Source organism: Cebidichthys violaceus, unplaced genomic scaffold, assembly GCF_023349555.1.
Source record: "Cebidichthys violaceus isolate CVI_PGR_0920_01 unplaced genomic scaffold, fCebVio1.0.p SCAF_327, whole genome shotgun sequence".
Classification (NCBI taxonomy): Eukaryota; Metazoa; Chordata; class Actinopteri; order Perciformes; family Stichaeidae; genus Cebidichthys; species Cebidichthys violaceus.
This window is the reverse complement of record NW_027176514.1, coordinates 37,501-45,498: the sequence shown is the minus strand read 5'-3', so window position 1 is coordinate 45,498 and position 7,998 is coordinate 37,501.

Genomic DNA, 7,998 nt, shown 5'->3' with positions numbered 1-7,998 from the left:
TGCTTTAAGCAGAAGGTGATGCTGGGTGACCAGGGGGGTGCTGCGGAGGTCCTGTGGCCAGGAAAGGTGCCTGATTTCCGGGTGTGGATGAGTGGATGAGGCTGGTGCTGTGGGAGTGCTTTTCACACACTTTCTCCCACTATTTCGGTCTGCTTTAAGCAGAGGTGATGGAGGGTGACCAGGGGGATGCTGCGGAGGTCCTGTGGCCGGGATAGGTGCCTTATTTCCGGGTGTGGATGAGTGGATGAGGCTGGTGCTGTGGGAGTGCTTTTCTCACACTTTCTCCCACTATTTCGGTCTGCTTTAAGCAGAGGTGATGCTGGGTGACCAGGGGGGTGCTGCGGAGGTCCTGTGGCCAGGAAAGGTGCCTGATTTCCGGGTGTGGATGAGTGGATGAGGCTGGTGCTGTGGGAGTGCTTTTCACACACTTTCTCCCACTATTTCGGTCTGCTTTAAGCAGAGGTGATGGAGGGTGACCAGGGGGATGCTGCGGAGGTCCTGTGGCCGGGATAGGTGCCTGATTTCCGGGTGTGGATGAGTGGATGAGGCTGGTGCTGTGGGAGTGCTTTTCTCACACTTTCTCCCACTATTTCGGTCTGCTTTAAGCAGAGGTGATGCTGGGTGACCAGGGGGGTGCTGCGGAGGTCCTGTGGCCAGGAAAGGTGCCTGATTTCCGGGTGTGGATGAGTGGATGAGGCTGGTGCTGTGTGAGTGCTTTTCACACACTTTCTCCCACTATTTCGGGTTGCTTTAAGCAGAGGTGATGCTGGGTGACCAGGGAGATGCTGCGGAGGTCCTGTGGCCGGGAAAGGTGCCTGATTTCCGGGTGTGGATGAGTGGATGAGGCTGGTGCTGTGGGAGTGCTTTTCCCACACTTTCTCCCACTATTTCGGTCTGCTTTAAGCAGAGGTGGTGGAGGGTGACCAGGGGGATGCTGCGGAGGTCCTGTGGCCGGGATAGGTGCCTTATTTCCGGGTGTGGATGAGATGAGAGTGGGGGTGCTTTCCACACCCGAATTTATCCTTTCTCCCCTTCTGTTTTTCGGACCGTTTTGTGTCAGTGTTGCTGGGTGCCAGGGGGATGCTGTGGAGGTGTTTTATCCGGAAAAAGTGCTTTTTTCCGGGCGTGAGCGAGATGTGTGTCTGGGTGCTCTTCAGCCCGGACTTTGCCTTTCTCACCCTTCTTTTTTCAGGCCCTTTTGTGGCAGTGTTGCTGGGTGCCAGGGGGATGCTCTGGAGGAGGCCCACCCGGAAAAAGTGCTGTTTTCCGGGTGTGGGTGAGATGAGAGTGGGGGTGCTTTCCACGCCCGAATTTACCCTTTCTCCTCTTCTGTTTTTCTAGCCCTTTTGTGTCAGTGTTGGGGGGAGCCCAGGGGATGCTCTGGAGGTGTTTTACCGGGGAAAAAGTGCTTTTTTCCGGGCGTGAGCGAGATGTGTGTCTGGGTGCTCTTCAGCCCGGACTTTGCCTTTCTCACCCTTCTTTTTTCAGGCCCTTTTGTGGCAGTGTTGCTGGGTGCCAGGGGGATGCTCTGGAGGAGGCCCACCCGGGAAAAGTGCTCTTTTTCCGGGTGTGGAGGAGATGAGAGTGGGGATGCTTTCCACGCCCGAATTTACCCTTTCCCACCCTCCGTTTTTCGGGTCCTTTTGTGGGAGTGTTGCTGGGTGCCAGGGGGTTGCTCTGGAGGAGGCCCACCCGGAAAAAGTGCTGTTTTCCGGGTGTGGGTGAGATGAGAGTGGGGGGTGCTTTCCACGCCCGAATTTACCCTTTCTCACCATCCGTTTTTCGGGCCCTTTTGTGGGAGTGTTGGGGGGAGCCCAGGGGATGCTCTGGAGGTGAGTCACCCGGAAAAAGTGCTCGTTTTCCGGGTGTGGAAGGGATGAGAGTGGGGGTGCCTTCCACGCCCGAATTTACCCTTTCCCACCCTCCGTTTTTCGGGCCCTTTTGTGGGAGTGTTGCTGGGAGCCCAGGGGATGCTCTGGATGTGAGTCACCCGGAAAAAGTGCCATTTTCCGGGCGTGAGCGAGATGTGTGTCTGGGTGCTTTTCAGCCCAAACTTACCCTTTTTCACCCTCTTTTTTTCGGGTCCTTTTGTGGGAGTGTTGCTGGGTGCCAGGGGGTTGCTCTGGAGGAGGCCCACCCGGAAAAAGTGCTGTTTTCCGGGTGTGGGTGAGATGAGAGTGGGGGTGCTTTCCACGCCCGAATTTACCCTTTCTCACCATCCGTTTTTCGGGCCCTTTTGTGGGAGTGTTGGGGGGAGCCCAGGGGATGCTCTGGAGGTGAGTCACCCGGAAAAAGTGCTGTTTTCCGGGCGTGAGCGAGATGTGTGTCTGGGTGCTTTTCAGCCCGAACTTACCCTTTCCCACCCTCTTTTTTTCGGGTCATTTTGTGGGAGTGTTGGGGGGAGCCCAAGGGATGCTCTGGAAGAGGCCCACCCGGAAAAAGTGCTGTTTTCCGGTGTGGGTGAGATGAGAGTGGGGGTGCTTTCCACGCCCGAATTTACCCTTTCTCACCATCCGTTTTTCGGGCCCTCTTGTGGCAGTGTTGGCAGGGGCCTAGGGGATGCGGTGGAGGTCAAAGATCCGGGAAATGTGCCCCCTTTCCCTGGTAAATGACGTCCAGGGCGCTGTCCGTGGTGCTGTCCATGGTGCTGATGTTGCTACGTGAGCTAATGCCCGGAAAAAGCGCCCTAAACTGGGATGATGAGAGAGAGAGAGAGAGAGAGAGAGAGAGAGAGAGAGAGAGAGAGAGAGAGAGAGAGAGAGAGAGAGAGAGAGAGAGAGAGAGGGCATGGAGCAGCAGTCGGAGGCATCCCAGGGAGAGAGGCATGCTCTGGGGCACGAAAATCCCGGAAAAAGGAAGAAAAAGGGAAAAAAAAACCCAGCCGCGTATGTGACGTGACTCTAGGCAACACGAAGCGCTGAAGGCTTCAGCGCTTCGTTGAGTCGCAAGAGTTCCAGGGGCGTAAAAGTCAGAAAAACGCCAAAGTGTCTCTAGGCAACACGAAGCGCTGAAGGCTTCAGCGCTTCGCTGACTCGCAAGAGTTCCAGGGGCGTAAAACCCAGCAAAACGCCAAAGTGTTTCTAGGCAACACGAAGCGCTGAAGGCTTCAGCGCTTCGCTGACTTGCAAGAATTCCAGGGGCGCGAACCTCCAAAAAACGACAGAGTGTCTCTAGGCAAAAACCAATAAGCGCTGAAGCCTTCAGCGCTTATTGGTTTTTGCCTATCCCGATGTGACCACTTTTGGTAGGGGGTAACCAAGCCACCTTGCGCACATTTTGTGAAACCGGTTTTTCAAAAATCTGTCTATCATGAAAAGACAGCGACAGCTTTACTACAAGAAGGCCGGAAAAGTGAAGGCACCACGGAGATAATTTCGGCCCGACTCCCGGTTACCAGGGCGGCAAAGACAGGCGACAACGCGGAAGTACTTTATCCGATTTAAAGCCATTATGCTCGGCCTATGTGATCCGATTTTTTGACGGACAACAGCGGTGTGTTGCGGACGTCTCTTCCCCGCGAATGGAGCGTTCTGGCTGGGCCTGGGAGATCCGAGTTTTGACGGACAACAGCGGAGTGTTGCGGGGAAGCGCTGCCTTAGAAAATGACTTTCAAACGGATTAACTGATTATGTTAACGGCCTCTTTACGCGCGTCCTCCAGGCAGTTACAACGACTGTTTCTGGAGGAGGCTTTGCCTCGGATTGTGAATTTAAAACGGATTGACAGATGACGTTAACGGCCTCTTTACGCACGTCCTCCAGACAGTTATAGCGACTGTTTCTGGAGGAGGCTTTGCCTCGGATTGTGAATTTAAAACGGATTGACAGATGACGTTAACGGCCTCTTTACGCACGTCCTCCAGACAGTTATAGCGACTGTTTCTGGAGGAGGCTTTGCCTCGGATTGTGAATTTAAAACGGATTGACAGATGACGTTAACGGCCTCTTTACGCGCGTCCTCCAGACTGTCACAGCGGCTGTTTGTGGAGGATTTTTGACCCAGCATTATGTCAATAAAACGGATTAAATTATGATGTGTACGGCCTCTTTACGCACGTCCTCCAGACAGTTACAGCGACTGTTTCTGGAGAATGCTTTCCCTCAGATTGTGAATTTAAAACGGATTGACAGATGACGTTAACAGCCTCTTTACGCGCGTCCTCCAGACAGTTATAGCGGCTGTTTGCGGAGGATTTTTGACCCAGCATTATGTCAATACAACGGATTAAATTATGATGTGTACGGCCTCTTTACGCACGTCCTCCAGACTGTCACAGCGACTGTTTCTGGAGAATGCTTTTCCTCAGATTGTGAATTTAAAACGGATTGACAGATGACGTTAACAGCCTCTTTACGCACGTCCTCCAGACAGTTATAGCGGCTGTTTGCGGAGGATTTTTGACCCAGCATTATGTCAATACAACGGATTAAATTATGATGTGTACGGCCTCTTTACGCACGTCCTCCAGACTGTCACAGCGACTGTTTCTGGAGGATGCTTTCCCTCAGATTGTGAGCTCAAAACGGATTGACAGATGACAATAACAGCCTCTTTACGCACGTCCTCCAGACAGTTATAGCGGCTGTTTGTGGAGGAGGCTTTGCCTCGGATTGTGAATTTCAAACGGATTGACAGATGACGTTAACGGCCTCTTTACGCACGTCCTCCAGACAGTTATAGCGGCTGTTGCTGGAGGATGTTTCGCCTCACATTGTGAGCTTTAAACGGACTCTCTCGCCACATTAACGGCCTCTTTACGCACGTCCTCCAGACAGTTATAGCGACTGTTTCTGGAGGAGGCTTTGCCTCGGATTGTGAATTTCAAACGGATTGACAGATGACGTTAACGGCCTCTTTACGCACGTCCTCCAGACAGTTATAGCGGCTGTTGCTGGAGGATGTTTCGCCTCACATTGTGAGCTTTAAACGGACTGTCTCGCCACATTAACGGCCTCTTTACGCACGTCCTCCAGACAGTTATAGCGACTGTTTCTGGAGGAGGCTTTGCCTCGGATTGTGAATTTAAAACGGATTGACAGATGACGTTAACGGCCTCTTTACGCACGTCCTCCAGACAGTTATAGCGGCTGTTGCTGGAGGATGTTTCGCCTCACATTGTGAGCTTTAAACGGACTCTCTCGCCACATTAACGGCCTCTTTACGCACGTCCTCCAGACAGTTATAGCGACTGTTTCTGGAGGAGGCTTTGCCTCGGATTGTGAATTTCAAACGGATTGACAGATGACGTTAACGGCCTCTTTACGCACGTCCTCCAGACAGTTATAGCGGCTGTTGCTGGAGGATGTTTCGCCTCACATTGTGAGCTTTAAACGGACTCTCTCGCCACATTAACGGCCTCTTTACGCACGTCCTCCAGACAGTTATAGCGACTGTTTCTGGAGGAGGCTTTGCCTCGGATTGTGAATTTAAAACGGATTGACAGATGACGTTAACGGCCTCTTTACGCGCGTCCTCCAGACAGTTATAGCGGCTGTTTGCGGAGGATTTTTGACCCAGCATTATGTCAATACAACGGATTAAATTATGATGTGTACGGCCTCTTTACGCACGTCCTCCAGACTGTCACAGCGACTGTTTCTGGAGGATGCTTTCCCTCAGATTGTGAGCTCAAAACGGATTGACAGATGACGTTAAAGGCCTCTTTACGCACGTCCTCCAGACAGTTATAGCGACTGTTTCTGGAGGAGGCTTTGCCTCGGATTGTGAATTTAAAACGGATTGACAGATGACGTTAACGGCCTCTTTACGCACGTCCTCCAGACAGTTATAGCGACTGTTTCTGGAGGATGCTTTCCATCATATTGTGACCTTAAAACGGATTGACAGATGACAATAACAGCCTCTTTACGCGCGTCCTCCAGACTGTCACAGCGACTGTTTCTGGAGGATGCTTTCCCTCAGATTGTGAGCTCAAAACGGATTGACAGATGACAATAACAGCCTCTTTACGCGCGTCCTCCAGACTGTCACAGCGACTGTTTCTGGAGGATGCTTTCCCTCAGATTGTGAGCTCAAAACGGATTGACAGATGATAATAACAGCCTCTTTACGCGCGTCCTCCAGACTGTCACAGCGACTGTTTCTGGAGGATGCTTTCCCTCAGATTGTGAGCTCAAAACGGATTGACAGATGACAATAACAGCCTCTTTACGCGCGTCCTCCAGACTGTCACAGCGACTGTTTCTGGAGGGTGCTTTCCCTCAGATTGTGATCTTAAAACGGATTGACAGATGACAATAACAGCCTCTTTACGCACGTCCTCCAGACAGTCACAGCAGCTGTTTGCGGAGGATTTTTGACCCAGCATTATGTCAATAAAACGGATTAAATTATGATGTGTACGGCCTCTTTACGCACGTCCTCCAGACAGTTACAGCGGCTGTTTGCGGAGGATTTTTGACCCAGCATTATGTCAATAAAACGGATTAAATTATGATGTGTACGGCCTCTTTACGCACGTCCTCCAGACAGTTACAGCGGCTGTTTGCGGAGGATTTTTGACCCAGCATTATGTCAATAAAACGGATTAAATTATGATGTGTACGGCCTCTTTACGCACGTCCTCCAGACAGTTATAGCGGCTGTTTGCGGAGGATTTTTGACTCAGCATTATGTCAATAAAACGGATTAAATTATGATGTGTACGGCCTCTTTACGCACGTCCTCCAGACAGTTATAGCGGCTGTTTGTGGAGGATTTTGGACCCAGCATTATGTCAATAAAACGGATTAAATTATGATGTGTACGGCCTCTTTACGCACGTCCTCCAGACAGTTACAGCGGCTGTTTGCGGAGGATTTTTGACCCAGCATTATGTCAATAAAACGGATTAAATTATGATGTGTACGGCCTCTTTACGCACGTCCTCCAGACAGTTATAGCGGCTGTTTGCGGAGGATTTTTGACTCAGCATTATGTCAATAAAACGGATTAAATTATGATGTGTACGGCCTCTTTACGCACGTCCTCCAGACAGTTATAGCGGCTGTTTGCGGAGGATTTTTGACCCAGCATTATGTCAATAAAACGGATTAAATTATGATGTGTACGGCCTCTTTACGCACGTCCTCCAGACAGTTACAGCGGCTGTTTGCGGAGGATTTTTGACCCAGCATTATGTCAATAAAACGGATTAAATTATGATGTGTACGGCCTCTTTACGCACGTCCTCCAGACAGTTATAGCGGCTGTTTGCGGAGGATTTTTGACCCAGCATTATGTCAATAAAACGGATTAAATTATGATGTGTACGGCCTCTTTACGCACGTCCTCCAGACAGTTATAGCGGCTGTTTGTGGAGGATTTTTGACCCAGCATTATGTCAATAAAACGGATTAAATTATGATGTGTACGGCCTCTTTACGCACGTCCTCCAGACAGTTACAGCGGCTGCTTCTGGAGGATGTTTCACCCAAGATTGTGAGCTTAAAACGGATTAAATGATGATTTTAAGCATAATGTGATAAAGGAAGAAAAAAAAAAAAAAAACGACAAAGTTTTTCTAGGCAACACTAAGCGCTGAAGGCTTCAGCGCTTCGTTGACGTGCAAGAATTCCAGGGGCGTAAAACCCAGAAAAACGCCAAAGTTTTTCTAGGCAACACTAAGCGCTGAAGGCTTCAGCGCTTCGTTGACGTGCAAGAATTCCAGGGGCGTAAAACCCAGAAAAACGCCAAAGTTTTTCTAGGCAACACTAAGCGCTGAAGGGTTCAGCGCTTCGTTGACGTGCAAGTATTCCAGGGGCGCAAAACCCAGAAAAACGACAAAGTTTTTCTAGGCAACACTAAGCGCTGAAGGGTTCAGCGCTTCGTTGACGTGCAAGTATTCCAGGGGCGCAAAACCCAGAAAAACGACAGAGTGTCTCTAGGCGAATTCTGTGAAGCGCTGAAACCTTCAGCGCTTATTGGTTTTTGCCTATCCCGTTGTGACCCATTTTGGTAGAGGGTAACCAAGCCACCTTGCGCACGATTTCGGAAACT